Source organism: Apodemus sylvaticus, chromosome 15 (genome assembly GCF_947179515.1).
Source record: "Apodemus sylvaticus chromosome 15, mApoSyl1.1, whole genome shotgun sequence".
NCBI classification, from domain to species: Eukaryota; Metazoa; Chordata; class Mammalia; order Rodentia; family Muridae; genus Apodemus; species Apodemus sylvaticus.
The window spans coordinates 51,932,146-51,952,432 of record NC_067486.1 but is presented as its reverse complement, the minus strand read 5'-3'; the positions used below and the strand labels follow the sequence as shown (position 1 = coordinate 51,952,432).

The following is a 20,287-nucleotide window of genomic DNA, read 5'->3' as shown; positions in this document are numbered from 1 at the left end:
CTAACCATTGCTGATCTCGTTATACTACAAAGCTATATAGTAATAAAAAATGGCATAATAACCATTAAAATAGCCAAAAATAGAAAGGTTGATCAAAGGAACATAAACATATACACTTATGGACACTTTGTTTTTGGCAATGAAGCCAGAAATATGCACAGAAAAAACAGCACCTTCAACAAACAGTGCTAGTCAAACTGCATGGATTCGTGTGGAAGAAGATAAGTACATCCATACCTATCATCCTGCACAAAACTCAATTATAAATGGGTCAAAAAGCTCAATGTAAAACCAGATACTGAAACTGATAGAAAAAGTAGAGAATAGGATTGAACTCATTAGCCCAGGAGAAGAGTTTCTGAACAGAACACCATTAGCACAGACACTAAGATCAACAAGTAATAGACAAGACCTCATAAAACTGAAAAGCTTCTGGAAAGCAAAGGATGCCATTATTGGGACAAAGAAACAGCCTAGAGAATAGAAAAAAAAAGGTTTTACCAACTCCATATCTAATAGATCTCTAATATCCAAAATATATAAAGAATTCAAGAAACTAGATATCAAAAAACCAAATAATCCTATGTTAAAATGAACTGTAGAGCCACTATTGAAATCAGTATGGTTGTTCCTCTAGAAATTAGTAATTGATATATATCTCAAGACCCAGCTATATCATGCTTGTGCATATACTCAATGGATATTCTATTCTACCACAGGATCACTTGCTCAATTATGTTTATTGCAGCTTTATTTATAATAGTGAGAAACTGGGAACAACCTAGAAGTCCCTCAACCAAAAAATAGATCAAGGAAATGTGGCACATTTTACATGATTGAGCATTACTCTGTTGTTTAAAAAATAAATGAGCAAACTGATGGAACTAGAAAAAAAATCATCCATAGTGAATTAAACTAGTCCCAGGAATATGGTATGCATTCACTTATAAATGGATAGTAGCTGTTACATAAATAATAATCAAGCTACAATCCACAAGCCCTGAGAGGCTAGATAAAGAGGAGGTCTCTAGCAGGGATACCTGGATCTCCCTAAGAAAGGGAAATAAAATCAATTTTGTGAATGGTCTGGTAGTAGGTGGGACAGGAGTGTAAAGAATCAAGTGTGAAGGGGTAGGGATAGAGAAAAATAGTGCAGTAAAAGACAGGTAGAAGATTAAGGGGTGCTTGGGGTGCCGTAGGAACCTACTGCAGAAGAAACTATGAAAACCTGGAATCCATGATGGTGACCCCAGTGAGAAATCCTAGTAATGGAGAATTTGGAGTCCAAACTGTCCAACATTTGTAGCTAGACAAGGCTTTCAGTAGTGGGACGTGGTTGCATTTGGTTGAGTTGTTGGTTGAGGGGGTCCTGTACAGATCCCTAAATAACCCAGGCTGAAAGAGGTTGCTCTCAAAAAACTGGTGAAGAACCTCATTGCAGAGGACACAACCACACAGCTTATTAAATGCAGTGAGATTGAGCTGGTGCCTGCATAGTGCCTTCAGTTCTACATTCTGGTCTCTTTGATGTGGAGAGATACTCTGCAGGCTATAAAAAGAGAGTCCTGGACACCAACCCAGCTACAAAACCCTCCCCACCTACTATCACTCCTGCATGCAACATGTGTTAGGGTAATGAATATGCAGAACTTGTAGGAGTGGCCAATAAATGTCAGGTTTAACTTGAGACGCATGCCACAAGAGGTACCTCATTCTCTACACTACCTGGCTGACCAGAAACCAGAGTCTGCTTAGCCCAGCCCAGAGACCTAGGGTAGAACCAAGTATTACTTGAAAAAATTCAGTGAAATGATTGCTACTGATGCTCTGCTATACTCATAAATCAGTGCTTTCTCCATATGTCTTCATAGAGGCTTCATCCAGTAGCAGACAGTAGTAGATGCAAAGACCCACAGCCAGACATTATGGGGAAAAGAAGTCTGAATTGGAGTCCTCTGTTAGGTTTCTCCCCTCAGAGCCCTGGGAATACCTCACAGAAGAGGCAGAAACACTGTAGGAGTCAGAGGGGATGGAGGACACCAGGAAAACATGGCCTCTGAATCAATTAAGTGGGGCTCACATAAGTCCACAGCAACTGAAGAAGCAAGCATGAGGTCTGTATGGGTCTGCACCAGGTCCCCTGCATATATGTTATGGTTGTTGGCTGGTGTTTTGGTGGGACTCCTGACATTGGAAGTAGGTATACTTTTCATTTGCCTGCTCTTTGGACTCTTCCTCCTATTTTGAAAGGGGAGGTTCTGATTCTTTTTTTTATTGTTTTTTTTATTCGATATATTTTTTATTTACATTTCAAATGATTTCCCCTTTTCTGGCCCCCCACTCCCCAAAAGTCACATAAGCCCCCTTCCGTCCCCCTGTCCTCCTAACCACTCCTTCCCACTTCCCTCTTCTGGTTTTGCCTTATACTGCTACACTAAGTCTTTCCAGAACCAGGGGCCACTCCTCCTTTCTTTTTGTAGGAGGTTCTGATTCTAAGGTCTTGTTGTCTAATTAGTTCTTGATTTGTTGATAAAAAAGGCCGGAGCCAATTGCTGGGTGAAAAGTACAGGCAAGAAGTCCCACCTGTACCTTCTGGGCCCTGGAGGAAGAAGAGATGCAGGAAAGGACAGGAAGGATAGGAAGACTTTTCAGCAATGCTTTGGAACAAGAATAACAGAGCAATCTCAGGGGTAGCTGGGACTGTGGCCTCCATTACAGGTGGGTGGCCAAGGATGTTTTGGCAGAAGCTAGGTGGGACTTGCCACTGACATTAGAGCAAGTGAAAAGAAGGAGATAATAAATTGGTAAGGGCATGCTTTCCCAGGTGGGAGACATCTGCACCCAGCAATTGTGCCATGGAAGGCAAGTTCTAAAATGACAAGCTGTGTGTCCTTTATCCACGGATTCAAGGGGTCACTGGAGGGGGCTGGGTAAGTGGTCACCTCTTGGAGCTTGAGGCAGTTAGAAAAGGAAGCCAGGAGGGGCTGGTTGTGCAGCCTTTCCCAAGTAAAGGCAGTAGTGGGTTTTTATCATCCTAAGTGAGGTAACACAATCACAAAAGAATACACATGGAATGCAATCATTGATAAGTGGATATTAATTAGCCCTAAAGCTCTGAATACTGAAGATACAATTAGCATATCAAATGATTCCCATGAAGAAGGAAGAAGAGGGCCCTAATCCTGGAAAGGCTTGATCCAGCATTGTAGGGGAGTACCAGGACAGAGAAACGGGAGGGGAAAGATAGGAGAATGGATGGAGAGAAGAGGACTTATGGAACATATGAGGGGGACTGGGAAAGGGGAAGGCTTCTAGAATGTAAATAAAGAATATAGAAAATAAATTTAAAAACTTTTTTAAAATTTTTTAAAAGATTAAAAAAAATTTTTTTAAAGTATCTGCAACACTATTTGTTTCCCTTTTCTGATCTTGATAGGAGGGCTTTTGTCTTGATTTATAGTATCTTGTTCAGTCATGTTTGGTTGTTGTATCTTGGAGTCCTGATCCTTTCTGAAAAGAAATGGAAAGGGAGAGGATCTGGAGTTGAGAGGAGGTGAGGGGGAGCTGGGAGGAGTGGAGAGAGAGGAAACTGTGGTCAGAATGTATTATGTAAGAAAATAATCTACTGAGAGATAGAGGAGGGGAAAGGAGGGAGGGAGAAGAGAGAGGAGGAGGAGAGGGGGAGGGAGGGAGGGAGGGAGGGAGGGAGGGAGGGAGGGAGGGAGGGAGGGAGGGAGGGAGCCTAAGAAATGAGGCTCCATGCCTTCTGAATGGCCATTATAACTGTATAGAAGTTCACTGAAATATATAAAGTTTGGAACCAACTGTTTATATGAATAATCACTGTTATCTAGTTATGTGATGTTTATATTTCCATGTTCACTGCAATTAAATAGTTCTAATATTAAAAAGGCTATGACTGATCTTCCTTAAAACTCTTAAGGACATCAAAAACAAAGTCTAATGTGATGGCCTAGCTCAGAAGAGCCTCGGGCGGCATGACAGCTGAGTGCAGTCTCACATTCTCTGAAGGATCATGGCGTGGAAAACAGCAACAGACAGGAGCCTGATATAGCTGTCTCCTGAGAGGCTCTGCCAGTGCCTGACAAATACAGAGGTAAGTGCTCTCAACTAACCATTGGACTGAGCACAAGGTCCCCAATGGGACTTGCCACTGACATTAAAGCAAGTGGAGAGATCGAGATAATAAACTGGTAAGGGTATGCTTTTCCAGGTGGGAGACATCTGCACCCAGCAACTGTGCCATGGAAGGCAAGTTCTAAAATGACAAGCTGTGCGTCCTTTATCCACGGATTCAAGGGGTCGTGGGAGGGAGCCGGGTAAATCATCACCTCTTGGAGCTTGAGACAAATAGAAAGAGAAGCCAATAGGGACTGGTAGTGTGGCCCTTCCCTAGAGAAAGGACCGAAAGAGCTGAAGGGGTTTGCAGCCTCATAGGAGGAACAACAATATGAACCAACCAGTACCCCCAGAGCTCCTAGGGTCTTAACCACCAACCGAAGAGTACACATGGAGAGACCCATGGCTCCAGCTGCATATGTAGCAGAGGATGGCCTTGTTGGACATCAAAGGGAGGACAGGCCCTTGGTCCTGAAAAAGCTTCATGCCCCAGTATAGGGGAATGCCAGGACAGGGAAGCAGGAGTGGGTGGGTCGGTGAGCAGGAGGATGGAGGATGGGATAGGGTGTTTTTGGAGGGGAAACCAGGGAAGGGGATAACATTTGAAATGTAAATAAAGAAAATATCTAATAAAATAAAGAAAAAAGAAAAACAGCAACAGGTAAAACTAAGGCAAGCTGGATAAGCTGAAGAATTTAATTAATAATAATTTATCAATACTAGTTCATTAATTACAATTACTTCATCATTACAAGAGAGAAACTGGGTAAGGAGGTCATGAAAACTTACTCTTAATATTCCTGTAATTCTAAATTTGCTTTTACAATAAAGTCTAGTTTAAAATAATAAATATGGCTATGTATAAGAATTCAAAATGAAAATTTTAAAAGGCATTCCTGTAAGTGGTAATGTGTATGTGTTAAGAATATACAACAATAGAATAGTAAGGCATCAATATGTTATGTTGATGTGAGTAGGGATTTGCAACCTAGTGTGAATTTTTCAACAACAATATAACATCATAAGTATTATTAGATATCACCTATCTCAGGATTCTGAAGATCATGTCTATGAGTCAGGATTCTCAATCCAGAGACAAAGGCCATGATGGAATGAAACCAGAAGACATCACAAAGAGTAGCTGGAATGAGATTATAGGTAGCTTCAATGACATGATTCTCTCAGAATCTCTCCTCCGTAGTATTTTTACCTGCAATATTAAGAAGCCCTCTGTGATCCAGCAGCAACATAGTCTTCCTTGTATCAAGGGTTATGATGTGACTGCTCAAGCCCAGACTAGGACTGGGAAAACAGCTACAATTGCCATATCATTTCTGCAGCAGATTGAATTAGATCTAAAGGCCACTCAGGCTTTGATTCTGGCACCAACTCCTGAACTGGCTCAGCAGATTCAAAAAGTAGTTAGGGCATTAGGAGCCCACATGGGTGCTTCTTGTCATACCTGTATTAGGGGCACTGACATGCTTGCTGAGGTGCAGAAGTTGCACATGGAAGCTCCGTATATCATCATGGGCACCCCTGGTCAGGTGTTTGATATACTTAACCAGAGATATGTGTTATCTCTGGTACACATACAATAAGATTTAGTACTTCATCAAGCAGATGAAATGTTAAGCCATGGGTTCAAGGACCAGATATATGATACATTTCAAAAGCTCAACAGTAACACAAGGGTAGTTTTGTTGTCTGATACAATGACGTGCTTGACATGACCAAGAAGTTCATGAGAGACCTCATTTGGATTCTTGTCAAGAAGGAAGAGTTGACCCTGGAAGGTGTCCACCAATTCTACATCAGTGTGGAATGAGAGGAGTGAAAGCTTGACACACTGTGCGACTTGTATGACACACTGACCATCACCCGGGCAGTAAGCTTTCTTAGTACCAGAAGGAAGGTGGACTGGCTCACTGAGAAGATGCATGCCCGGAATTTCAGTGTTTTTGCCATGCATGGAGATATGGACCAAAAGGAACAAGATGTGATCATGAAGGAGTTCCAGTCTGACTCTAGCGTATCTAGAGTATTAATTACCACTGACCTGAGGCATTGATGTGCAGAAGGTCCCCTTAGTCACCAGTTATGACCTTCCCACCAACAGGGAAATCTACATCTACAGACTCAGTCGAGATGGTCAGTTTGGCTCTAAGGGTGTGGCTATTAAAATGGTAATAGAAAACAAGAGGACAGTTCAAGACATTGAGACTTTGTACAACACCTCTATTAAAAGATACCCCTCACTGTTGCTGAGCTTATGTGAGGGGCTGTCAGGCCCCAGCCAAGGGTTCAGTCCCGGGGGTGGGGGGGGGGGGTGTTAAGGAACAGCTGAAGAAGGAAGGGAAGGAAACCAAGGGATGGACAGGTTGGTTTTTTTTTTTTTTCTGTTTTATTTTTCTCTATTTGAATAAATGTCACTTTTTGAGGAAAAAAAAGAAATCACCTGTCTTACTCAGGGTTTCTATTCCTGTACAAACATCATGACCAAGAAGCCAGTTGGGGAGCAAAGGGTTTATGCAGATTACAGTTCCAAATTGCTATTTATCACCAAAGGATATCAGGAATAGAACTCAAGCAGGTCAGGAAGCAGGAGCTGATGCAGAGGCCATGGAGGCATGTTTCTTACTGGCTTGCTTCCCCTGGCTTGCTCAGCCTGCTCTCTTATAGAACCCAAGAACACCAGCCCAGAAGTGGTACCACCCACAAGGGGCCCTCCCCACTTGATCACTAATTGAGAAAATGTCCCACAGCTGGATCTCATGGAAGCACTTCCCCAACTGAAGCTCCTTTCTCTGTGATAACTCCAGCCTGTGTCAAGTTGACATACAAAGCCAGCCAGTACATCACCTCAAAAAAAATGTAGATATGACATTAATAAAGAAGTCAATTCCAAGTCTCTGCCAGCTTAATGGCTAAAGTGAATATCACTACATCCCATAGATTTCACATAATGATCAATGTAGAAATTGAGAAAAGGTAAATTTCTAGATTGCTTTGTTTTATTATTATCCAATACAACAACAAAATGATCTTCCATCAAATTACCTGATCAACCTAAGCAAAATAATGTATAACTCAGCAAGTGTAAAACTCTGAGCTCAATCCCCAGTGTGTGCACATGCATACACACACACACACACACACACACACACACACACACTTCTATTAATACACTCACTATATCTACATGTCTTTCTAAATAAGTCATACTGTGATTTAGAACTCTAAAAAAGTTCTGAAAAGGTAATCCATAGCATCTAGACAAGAGATTACACCTTAAACATTAGGAAAGTAGAGAAGTAGAGGATATATATATATATATATATATATATATATACATATATATATGTATATATATATATACATATCATGGGAGCAGCAAGTTATATTGAGCTGTGTAACCTTATAGTGCTTATATTCGGTGAGCCTGAATATGCTAGCTCTACATATTATTAATGGCTGTTTCAGCTCTGCAACCCTTACCAATTTGTCTGCAGCTTTTATGTGAATGCAAATTAGGAGACCCTGTCTGGTTGACCCTGATAATGTGTAGTGAAGGTTTGCAAATCTATGGGTGAGAAAGACGAGGAGCTGTGGTGAGAACTGGAGTCATAACTCAGACTCACATAGAGTGGATAGTCCCTGGGAAACCTCCAGATGCTTATATGGACGCTGATGGCAAAGACACACATGAATAGCTTGAACTAAAACTTTTTAAAATGTCAGAGTCGGGTTCATGAGCGATTCTAAATTAGCAAACTATTCATATATTATTTATGTATGTCTAGATAAACAAGTAAATTATACATAAGATTTTTAAGTTCATATTCATATTTTATAGAAGCAAGCTCATCGTATGTAAATCTGAATATTAATTTTTAGCTTTTACTCTATTTCTTTAATTATCTGATTTTGTCTTATTTTTTAAATAATTACAATATATTCCCTTTTTTTCTTCCTTCCCAAGTCTTATATATCCCTCTTTGCTCTCCTTCAAATTCATGGCCTCTTTTTTCATTAATTGCTAGAGCATGCATATATTTATGTGTATGAAGATATATATTCCTAATTATAACCTGTTTATAAGTTTTAAGGAAGAGAAATTTTGTGAAAAGAGAGTCTGGCAAGATGGCTTGGTGTTTAAAGGTTCATGTCACCAAGCCTGCAGATATTCGTTTGATCTCAAAAACCCTTCTAATGCAAGAAGAAAAGGGACAACACCATTACCTCCACACATACACCCCACTACATTAACTAACTAGCTAATTAATTAATTAATGTAATAAAAGGAAGGGGAACAGACAAGGGCGGGAATGCAAATATAATATACTAATGTATGAAATTCTCAAGTAAATGGTTTATCAATTTTTTTTCACTTATAGAAATAAGCCAGAGTCTCAGTTAGATCCTTCAAAGTCATTTTACACTTCTCCATAGGGAGATGCTATGGGCTGTAAGAATGACAACTTTATATGAAGACCCCACAATACATATAGCCACAAGTGTGGTTCAAGGGACAATGGAGGGCATGAGATCGACCAACAAGATAATACTGAAAATACTGAAAAGCCAAGCATTCTAGCTCATGTTCACAGGTTTCTAGTGAGTCTCTTAAAGGGAGAATTGTTGGAAAATGCTGAGAATCAAGTTTTAAAAGCTGGAGATCTATTCCATTCTGCTGAAATATATCAATTATCAGGCAACTTGGTTTTGATTTTTTAAATTATGATTTGATTATTTCAAATGACTAGGAACTTAACAGGACTTTCTAGAGAGAGTTCTGGGAGGACAGGAGGGAAACAGGGCTCTTTCAGGATATCAACATGGAAGGCTTGAACATCCTGGATATGAGCATCACTTTGATTGGGCTCTTGAACCGAACTATCATATACACAGAGGCTTAAGAAACAGATATAAGGGTTTTGCGGCGCCTTTCACTGCACGGAAGCCACTTCAGAACTCAGCCTCCCGACATTCAGGAGAGGCTCACCTCCATCTTGGTTTCGGACTCCAGAGAGATCGGATAGACTGAGGTACACAAACATAATCTGAGGCCAACACCACAGGGGTTGGCCTGCACCCAGGCCCTGGGCTGTTCGGGTGGCCATGGGGTGCCAACCCAGCCAGGAGGTTTTTTTGCCCTGGCCTGCTCGCACGCCGCCATTTTGCCTACAGGATGACAGAGAGCTCTGGCGGGCAGAGCCGTAACAGGCATAGCCTGAGACTAACAAAGCGGGGGTCTAGGCCCCAAAAAGCCCAGGACTGACCCCAAGAACTGGGCGGCTTGGAGGGCCATCTGTGTGTCAACCCGCCCAGGAGGTTGTTAGCACAGCAGACTCTCCAGGCGCTTTCGGGGAGCACGAGCACGCACGCCCGCCATCCTGGTCACCTGGCAGACCCAATTAACAGTCATAGCCCTAGGGGAACTTTGCTCGGACCTTGGCCTCCCAGGCTTTTGCCTGGAATCAGTGCCTGGGCGGCCAGGCTAACCTTGTGTGCGCCAGCCCGGTTGGGGGATCGGCTGCCCAGCGGAGTGATCAGAACACAGGGGAGGTCCCTGCAGCATACACCGACGGCGCTCCCTGGGGGTGCACACGGGCTCCATCTGGTCCACAGACACAATCTGGGGCAAGGCCTCAGGCGGGAGCCCTCAGCTCAACTCTCTCCTCTTCCAGATCCAGATCATTCTGGGCGGCGGCACCATATCTCCAGGTCCTGCAAGAGGCTAGAGGGGCTTCCGGGCGGCCAGCTGGGAGAAGTCGGTGTGCTCCTGTGAATCCAGCGGGGCCCCAGTGGGAGCCATCGGGTGCCTGCTTCGGGATCTGAACAGCCTGGGCAGCAGCACCCTGTCTACAGGCAGTGCAAGAGGTAAGCTGTGCACCAGAGGCCAACTGGGAAGGGGCAGCTTGCACTGGTGAGTCCAACACTGACAAGACAAACTAACACCAGTGAGAACTAGATGGCAAAAGGCAAACGCAGGAACATCACTAACAGAAATCAAGGCAATATGGCAACATCTGAACCCAATTCTCCTCTACCAACATGTCCTGGATACCCATCACACCAGTAAAACAAGATTGGGATTTAAAATCACTGGTCATGATGCTGGTACAGGAACACATGAAGGACATACTTAAAGAAATTCAGGAGAAAATGGATCAAAAGTTAGATCCCTTGCAAGGGAAACACAAAAATCATTGAAAGAAATCCAGGAGAATACAAAAGCCAATAATGAAGAAACACAAAAAAACACTTAAAGAAATACAGGAGAACTTTGGTCAACATAGTGAGGTCATGAAAGAGGAAACACAAAAATCTCTTAAAGAATTACAGGAAAGCACAAACAAGCAAGTGAAGGAACTAAGCAAAACCATCCAGGATCTAAAATCAGAAGTAGAAACAACTAAGAAAACTCAAAGGGAGACAACTTTGGAGATAGAAAGCCTTGGGAAGAAATCAGGGGACAGAGATGCAAATATCAACAACAGAATACAAGGGATAGAAGAAAGAATCTCAGATGCTGAAGATTCCATAGAAACCATGGACTCAACAGTTAAAGAAAATGCAAAATGCAAAAAGCTTGTAACCCAAAAAATCCAGGAAATCCAGGACACAATGAGAAGACCAAACCTAAAGATTATAGGCATAGATGAGAGTGAAGATTTACAACTTAAAGGGCCAGCAAATATCTTCAATAAAATTATGGAAGAAAACTTCCCTAACCTAAAGAGAGAGATGCCCATGAATATACAAGAAGCCTACAGAACTCCAAACAGACTGGACCAGAACAGAAATACTTCCCGTCACATAATAATCAAAACACCAAATGTTCTAAACAAAGAAAGAATATTAAAGGCAGTAAGAGAAAAAGGCCAAGTAACATATAAAGGAAGACCTATCAGAATCACAGCAGACTTTTCACCTGAGACTATGAAAGCTAGAAGGTCCTGGACAGATCTCATGCAGACTCTGAGAAAACAAATGCCAACCAAAACTACTATATCCCGCAAAACTCTCAATCACCATAGATGGAGAAACTAAGATATTTCATGACAAAACCAAGTTTACCCAATATCTATCCACAAACCCAGCCCTACAAAGGATAATAGGAGGAAAACACCAATACAAGGAGGGAAACTTCACCCTGGAAAAAGCAAGATAGTAACCTTTCATCAAACCCAAAAGAAGTTAAGCAATCAAATTTAAAAAATAACGTCAAAAATGAGAGGAAGTAACAATCACTATTCCTTAATATCTCTTAACATCAATGGACTTAATGCCCCAATAAAAAGACAGACTAACTGACTGGATACGCAAACAGGACCCTACATTTTGCTGCTTACAGGAAACACACCTGAGGGTCAAAGACAAACACTACCTTAGAGTAAAAGACTGGAAGACAATTTTACAAGTAAATGGTCTCAGGAAACAAGCTGGAGTGGCCATTTTAATATCAGATAAAATTGACTTTCAACCCAAAATCATCAAAAGAGACTCTGAGGGACACTTCTTGCTGGTCAAGGGAAAAATACAACAAGAAGAACTCTCAATTCTGAACATCTATGCCCCAAATGCAAGGGCACCCTCTTTCGTAAAAGAAACTTTATTAAAACTCAAAGCACACATTGCACCTAACACAATAATTGTGGGTGACTTCAACACTGCACTTTCCTCAATGGACTGATCAGGAAAACAGAAACTAAACAGGGACACAATGAAACTAATTGAAGCTTTGGACCAATTAGATTTAACAGATATATATAGAACATTCTGTCCTAAAACAAAAGAATATACCTTTTTCTCAGCTCCTCATGGTACCTTATCCAAAATCGACCATATAATTGGTCACAAGACAGACCTCAACAAATATAAGAAGATCGAACTAATCCCATGCCTCCTATCTGATCACTATGGAGTAAAAGTGGTCTTCAATAGCAACAAAAACAACAGAAAACCCACATACACGTGGAAACTGAACAATATTCTACTCAATGATACCTTGGTCAAGGAAGAAATAATGAAAGAAATTAAAGACTTTTTAGAACACAATGAAAATGAAAACACAACATACCCAAATCTATGGGACACAATTAAAGCAGTGCTAAGAGGAAAACTCATAGCCCTGAGTGCCTCCAAAAACAAAATGGAGAGAGCATACATTACCAGCTTAATGACACACCTGAAAGCCCTGGAACAAAAAGAAGCTATTTCACACAGGAGGAGTAGAAGGCAGGAAATCATCAAACTCAGGACCGAAATCAATCAAGTAGAAACAAAGAGAACCATACCAAAAATCAACAAAACCAGGAGCTGTTTCTTTGAGAAAATCAACAAGATAGATAAACCCTTAGTCAGACTGACCAAAGGGCACAGAGAAAGTATCCAAATTAACAAACTTAGAAATGAAAATGGAGGCGGCGGCGGCGGCGGCGCCAGCAGTGCAGCAGTAGCTGGTCCAGCTGAAGGGCCACCAGCAGTGGAGCCAGGGCGACACAGGGACCAGTTAGGCCCTGCGCCCACGACCACTGACCTTCGCTGACCAGCCGGGCGGCAAGCAGCTGCAGTTGTGCTGCACCTTTCCTGCACGGAGGCCACTTCAGAACTCGGCCTCCTACCAGTCAGGAGAGGTGCATCCATCTTGGTTCCAGACTCCGGGGATCAGACAGACTGAGGTACACAAACATAATCCGAGGCCAACACCGCGGTGGTCTGAGCCCGACGGGCGTTGGCCTGCACCCAGGCCCTGGGCTGGTAGGGGGACCACCGGGGTGCCAACCCAGCCAGGGGGTTTTTTGCCCAGGCCTGAGCGCACGCCACCGCCATTTTGCCTGCAGGACGACAGAGAGCTCTGGCGGGCAGACCTGTAACAGGCATAGCCTGAGGCTAACAAAGCGAGGGTCTAGGCCCCAAAAGGCACAGGACTGACCCCAAGGACTGGGCGGCTTGATGGGCCATCTGTGAGTCAACCCGCCCAGGGGATTGTTAGCACAGCAGACTCTCCCGGCGCTTTCAGGGAGCGCAGGCGTGCACGCCCGCCATCCTAGTCACCTGGCAGACCCAATTAATAGTCATAGCCCTAGGGGAACTTTGATCGGACCTTGGCCTCCCAGGCTTTTGCCTGGACTCAGGGACTAGGCGGCCGGGCTAAGCTTGTGTGCGACAGCCCGGTTGGCGGATCGGCTGCCCAGCGGAGTGAGCGGAACACAGGGGAGATCACAGCAGCATACACCATCGGCACTCCCTGGGGGTGCACACGGGCTCCATCTGCTCCACAGACACAATCTGGGGCAAGGCCCCACTCTGGAAATCAGTCTGGCGGTTCCTCCGAAAACTGGGCACCTCACTTCCAGAAGATCCTGCTATACCACTCCTGGGCATATATCCAGAGGATTCCCCACCATGTAATAAGGATACATGCTCTACTATGTTCATAGCAGCCCTATTTATAATTGCCAGATGCTGGAAAGAACCCAGGTATCCCTCAACAGAAGAGTGGATGCAAAAAATGTGGCATATCTACACAATGGAGTACTATTCAGCCATTAGAAACAATGAATTCATGAAATTCTTAGGCAAATGGATGGAGCTAGAGAACATCATACTAAGTGAGGTAACCCAGACTCAAAAGGTGAATCATGGTATGCACTCACTAATAAGTGGTTATTAACCTAGAAAACTGGAATACCCAAAACATAATCCACACATCAAATGAGATACAAGAAGAAAGGAGGAGTGGCCCCTGGTTCTGGAAAGACTCAGTGAAACAGTATTCGGCAAAACCAGAACGGGGAAGTGGGAAGGGGTGGGAGGGAGGACAGGGGAAGAGAAGGGGGCTTACGGGACTTTCGGGGAGTGGGGGGGCTAGAAAAGGGGAAATCATTTGAAATGTAAATAAATTATATCTAATAAAAAAAATCAACCACCTCAAAAAAAATGAAAAGGGAGATATAACAATGGAAACTGAGGAAATCCAAAAAATCATCAGATCCTACTACAAGAGCCTGTACTCAACACAACTGGAGAATCTGGAGGAAATGGACAATTTCCGTGACAGATACCAACTACCAAAATTAAATCAGGACCAACTAGACCATCTAAACAGTCCCATAATGCCTAAAGAAATAGAAGGAGTCATAGAAAGTCGTCCAACCAAAAAAAGCACAGGACCAGATGGTTTCAGTGCAGAATTCTATCAGACCTTCAAAGAAGAGTTAACACCAATACTCTTCAAACTATTCCACAAAATAGAAACAGAAGGAACACTACCCAATTCCTTCTACGAAGCCACAGTTACGCTGATACCAAAGCCACAAAAAGATCCAACAAAGAAAGAGAACTTCAGACCAATTTCCCTTATGAACATCGATGCAAAAATACTCAATAAAATTCTTGCCAACCGAATCCAAGAACACATCAAAACGATCATCCACCATGATCAAGTAGGCTTTATCCCGGGAATGCAGGGTTGGTTCAATATACGGAAATCCATCAATACAATCCACTACATAAACAAACTCAAAGAACAAAACCACATGGTCATTTCACTGGATGCTGAAAAAGCATTTGACAAAAGTCAGCATCCTTTCATGCTTAAAGTCTTGGAGAGAACAGGAATTCAAGGCCCATACCTAAACATAGTAAAAGCAATATACAGCAAACCGGTAGCCAACATCAAACTAAATGGAGAGGAACTTGAAGCAATCCCACTGAAATCAGGGACCAGACAAGGCTGCCCCCTTTCTCCTTATCTTTTCAATATTGTACTTGAGGTACTAGCTCGGGCAATTCGACAACATAAGGAGGTCAAAGGAATAAAAATTGGAAAGGAAGAAGTCAAGCTATCATTATTTGCAGACGACATGATCGTCTACCTAAGTGACCCAAAAAACTCCACTAGAGAGCTCCTACAGCTGATAAACAACTTCAGCAAAGTGGCAGGTTATAAAATCAACTCAAGCAAATCAGTGGCCTTCCTATACTCAAAGGATAAGCAGGCTGAGAAAGAAATTAGGGAAATGACCCCCTTCACAATAGCCACAAACAGTATAAAGTATCTTGGGGTGACTCTTACCAAACATGTGAAAGATCTGTATGACAAGAACTTCAAGACTCTGAAGAAGGAAATGGAAGAAGACCTCAAAAAATGGGAAAACCTCCCATGCTCATGGATCGGTAGAATCAATATAGTTAAAATGGCCATTTTGCCAAAAGCAATATACAGATTCAATGCAATACCCATCAAAATCCCAACTCAATTCTTCACAGAGTTAGAAAGAGCAATTATCAAATTCATCTGGAACAACAAAAAACCCAGGAAAGCTAAAACTATTCTCAGCAACAAAAGAAATTCTGGGGGAATCAGTATCCCTGACATCAAGCAATACTACAGAGCAATAATGTTAAAAACTGCATGGTATTGGTACAGTGACAGGCAGGAGATCAATGGAACAGGATTGAAGATCCAGAAATGAACCCACACACCTATGGCCACTTGATCCTCGACAAAGAGGCTGAAAACATCCAATGGAAAAAAGATAGCCTTTTCAACAAATGGTGCTGGTTCAACTGGAGGTCAGCATGCAGAAGAATGCGAATTGATCCATCCTTGTCTCCTTGTACTAAGCTCAAATACAAATGGATCAAGGATCTCCACATAAAGCCATACACTCTGAAGCTAATAGAAAAGAAACTGGGGAAGACCCTTGAGGACATAGGTACAGGGAGAAAGTTTCTGAACAGAACACCAATAGCGTATGCTCTAAGAGCAAGAATTGACAAATGGGACCTCATAAAATTACAGAGTTTCTGTAAGGCAAAGGACACCATCAAGAGGACACATCGGCAACCAACAAATTGGGAAAAGATCTTCACCAATCCTACATCAGATAGAGGGCTAATATCCAATATATATAAAGAACTCAAGAAGTTAGACTCCAGAAAACCGAACAACCCTATTAAAAAATGGGGTACAGAGTTAAACAAAGAATTCTCACCTGAAGAACTTCGGATGGCGGAGAAGCATCTTAAAAAATGCTCAACTTCATTAGTCATTAGGGAAATGCAAATCAAAACAACCCTAAGATTTCATCTTACACCAGTCAGAATGGCTAAGATTAAAAATTCAGGAGACAGCAGGTGTTGGAGAGGGTGCGGAGAAAGAGGAACACTCCTCCACTGCTGGTGGGGTTGCAAATTGGTACAACCACTCTGGAAAGCAGTCTGGCGGTTCCTCCGAAAACTGGGCACCTCACTTCCAGAAGATCCTGCTATACCACTCCTGGGCATATACCCAGAGGATTCCCCACCATGTAATAAGGATACATGCTCTACTATGTTCATAGCAGCCCTATTTATAATTGCCAGATGCTGGAAAGAACCCAGGTATCCCTCAACAGAAGAGTGGATACAAAAAATGTGGTATATCTACACAATGGAGTACTATTCAGCCATTAGAAACAATGAATTCATGAAATTCTTAGGCAAATGGATGGAGCTAGAGAACATCATACTAAGTGAGGTAACCCAGACTCAAAAGGTGAATCATGGTATGCACTCACTAATAAGTGGTTATTAACCTAGAAAACTGGAATACCCAAAACATAATCCACACATCAAATGAGATACAAGAAGAAAGCAGGAGTGGTCCCTGGTTCTGGTAAGACTCAGTGAAATAGTATTTGGCAAAACCAGAACGGGGAACTGGGAAGGGGTGGGAGGGAGGACAGGGGAAGAGAAGGGGGCTTACGGGACTTTCGGGGAGTGGGGGGGCTAGAAAAGGGGAAATCATTTGAAATGTAAATAAATTATATCGAATAAAAAAAATCAACCACCTCAAAAAAAAATGAAAAGGGAGATATAACAATGGAAACTGAGGAAATCCAAAAAATCATCAGATCCTACTACAAGAGCCTGTACTCAACACAACTGGAGAATCTGGAGGAAATGGACAATTTCCGTGACAGATACCAACTACCAAAATTAAATCAGGACCAACTAGACCATCTAAACAGTCCCATAATGCCTAAAGAAATAGAAGGAGTCATAGAAAGTCGTCCAACCAAAAAAAGCACAGGACCAGATGGTTTCAGTGCAGAATTCTATCAGACCTTCAAAGAAGAGTTAACACCAATACTCTTCAAACTATTCCACAAAATAGAAACAGAAGGAACACTACCCAATTCCTTCTACGAAGCCACAGTTACGCTGATACCAAAGCCACAAAAAGATCCAACAAAGAAAGAGAACTTCAGACCAATTTCCCTTATGAACATCGATGCAAAAATACTCAATAAAATTCTTGCCAACCGAATCCAAGAACACATCAAAACGATCATCCACCATGATCAAGTAGGCTTTATCCCGGGAATGCAGGGTTGGTTCAATATACGGAAATCCATCAATACAATCCACTACATAAACAAACTCAAAGAACAAAACCACATGGTCATTTCACTGGATGCTGAAAAAGCATTTGACAAAAGTCAGCATCCTTTCATGCTTAAAGTCTTGGAGAGAACAGGAATTCAAGGCCCATACCTAAACATAGTAAAAGCAATATACAGCAAACCGGTAGCCAACATCAAACTAAATGGAGAGGAACTTGAAGCAATCCCACTGAAATCAGGGACCAGACAAGGCTGCCCCCTTTCTCCTTATCTTTTCAATATTGTACTTGAGGTACTAGCTCGGGCAATTCGACAACATAAGGAGGTCAAAGGAATAAAAATTGGAAAGGAAGAAGTCAAGCTATCATTATTTGCAGACGACATGATCGTCTACCTAAGTGACCCAAAAAACTCCACTAGAGAGCTCCTACAGCTGATAAACAACTTCAGCAAAGTGGCAGGTTATAAAATCAACTCAAGCAAATCAGTGGCCTTCCTATACTCAAAGGATAAGCAGGCTGAGAAAGAAATTAGGGAAATGACCCCCTTCACAATAGCCACAAACAGTATAAAGTATCTTGGGGTGACTCTTACCAAACATGTGAAAGATCTGTATGACAAGAACTTCAAGACTCTGAAGAAGGAAATGGAAGAAGACCTCAAAAAATGGGAAAACCTCCCATGCTCATGGATCGGTAGAATCAATATAGTTAAAATGGCCATTTTGCCAAAAGCAATATACAGATTCAATGCAATACCCATCAAAATCCCAACTCAATTCTTCACAGAGTTAGAAAGAGCAATTATCAAATTCATCTGGAACAACAAAAAACCCAGGAAAGCTAAAACTATTCTCAGCAACAAAAGAAATTCTGGGGGAATCAGTATCCCTGACATCAAGCAATACTACAGAGCAATAATGTTAAAAACTGCATGGTATTGGTACAGTGACAGGCAGGAGATCAATGGAACAGGATTGAAGATCCAGAAATGAACCCACACACCTATGGCCACTTGATCCTCGACAAAGAGGCTGAAAACATCCAATGGAAAAAAGATAGCCTTTTCAACAAATGGTGCTGGTTCAACTGGAGGTCAGCATGCAGAAGAATGCGAATTGATCCATCCTTGTCTCCTTGTACTAAGCTCAAATACAAATGGATCAAGGATCTCCACATAAAGCCATACACTCTGAAGCTAATAGAAAAGAAACTGGGGAAGACCCTTGAGGACATAGGTACAGGGAGAAAGTTTCTGAACAGAACACCAATAGCGTATGCTCTAAGAGCAAGAATTGACAAATGGGACCTCATAAAATTACAGAGTTTCTGTAAGGCAAAGGACACCATCAAGAGGACACATCGGCAACCAACAAATTGGGAAAAGATCTTCACCAATCCTACATCAGATAGAGGGCTAATATCCAATATATATAAAGAACTCAAGAAGTTAGACTCCAGAAAACCGAACAACCCTATTAAAAAATGGGGTACAGAGTTAAACAAAGAATTCTCACCTGAAGAACTTCGGATGGCGGAGAAGCATCTTAAAAAATGCTCAACTTCATTAGTCATTAGGGAAATGCAAATCAAAACAACCCTAAGATTTCATCTTACACCAGTCAGAATGGCTAAGATTAAAAATTCAGGAGACAGCAGGTGTTGGAGAGGGTGCGGAGAAAGAGGAACACTCCTCCACTGCTGGTGGGGTTGCAAATTGGTACAACCACTCTGGAAAGCAGTCTGGCGGTTCCTCCGAAAACTGGGCACCTCACTTCCAGAAGATCCTGCTATACCACTCCTGGGCATATACCCAGAGGATTCCCCACCATGTAATAAGGATACATGCTCTACTATGTTCATAGCAGCCCTATTTATAATTGCCAGATGCTGGAAAGAACCCAGGTATCCCTCAACAGAAGAGTGGATACAAAAAATGTGGTATATCTACACAATGGAGTACTATTCAGCCATTAGAAACAATGAATTCATGAAATTCTTAGGCAAATGGATGGAGCTAGAGAACATCATACTAAGTGAGGTAACCCAGACTCAAAAGGTGAATCATGGTATGCACTCACTAATAAGTGGTTATTAACCTAGAAAACTGGAATACCCAAAACATAATCCACACATCAAATGAGATACAAGAAGAAAGCAGGAGTGGTCCCTGGTTCTGGTAAGACTCAGTGAAATAGTATTTGGCAAAACCAGAACGGGGAACTGGGAAGGGGTGGGAGGGAGGACAGGGGAAGAGAAGGGGGCTTACGGGACTTTCGGGGAGTGGGGGGGGCTAGAAAAGGGGAAATCATTTGAAATGTAAATAAATTATATCGAATAAAAAAAATCAACCACCTCAAAAAAAAATGAAAAGGGAGATATAACAATGGAAACTGAGGAAATCCAAAAAATCATCAGATCCTACTACAAGAGCCTGTACTCAACACAACTGGAGAATCTGGAGGAAATGGACAATTTCCGTGACAGATACCAACTACCAAAATTAAATCAGGACCAACTAGACCATCTAAACAGTCCCATAATGCCTAAAGAAATAGAAGGAGTCATAGAAAGTCGTCCAACCAAAAAAAGCACAGGACCAGATGGTTTCAGTGCAGAATTCTATCAGACCTTCAAAGAAGAGTTAACACCAATACTCTTCAAACTATTCCACAAAATAGAAACAGAAGGAACACTACCCAATTCCTTCTACGAAGCCACAGTTACGCTGATACCAAAGCCACAAAA

At 42.1% G+C, this 20,287-nt stretch overlaps 2 pseudogenes; both read left to right on the top strand.

The window, feature by feature from the left end:
• The first annotated feature begins 5,204 nt into the window (after window positions 1-5,204).
• On the top strand, window positions 5,205-7,106 carry LOC127665630 (eukaryotic initiation factor 4A-I-like; annotated as a pseudogene).
• LOC127665629 (RNA-binding motif, single-stranded-interacting protein 2-like) overlaps window positions 7,106-20,287 on the top strand; it is a 42,976-nt pseudogene continuing 29,794 nt past the window's right edge.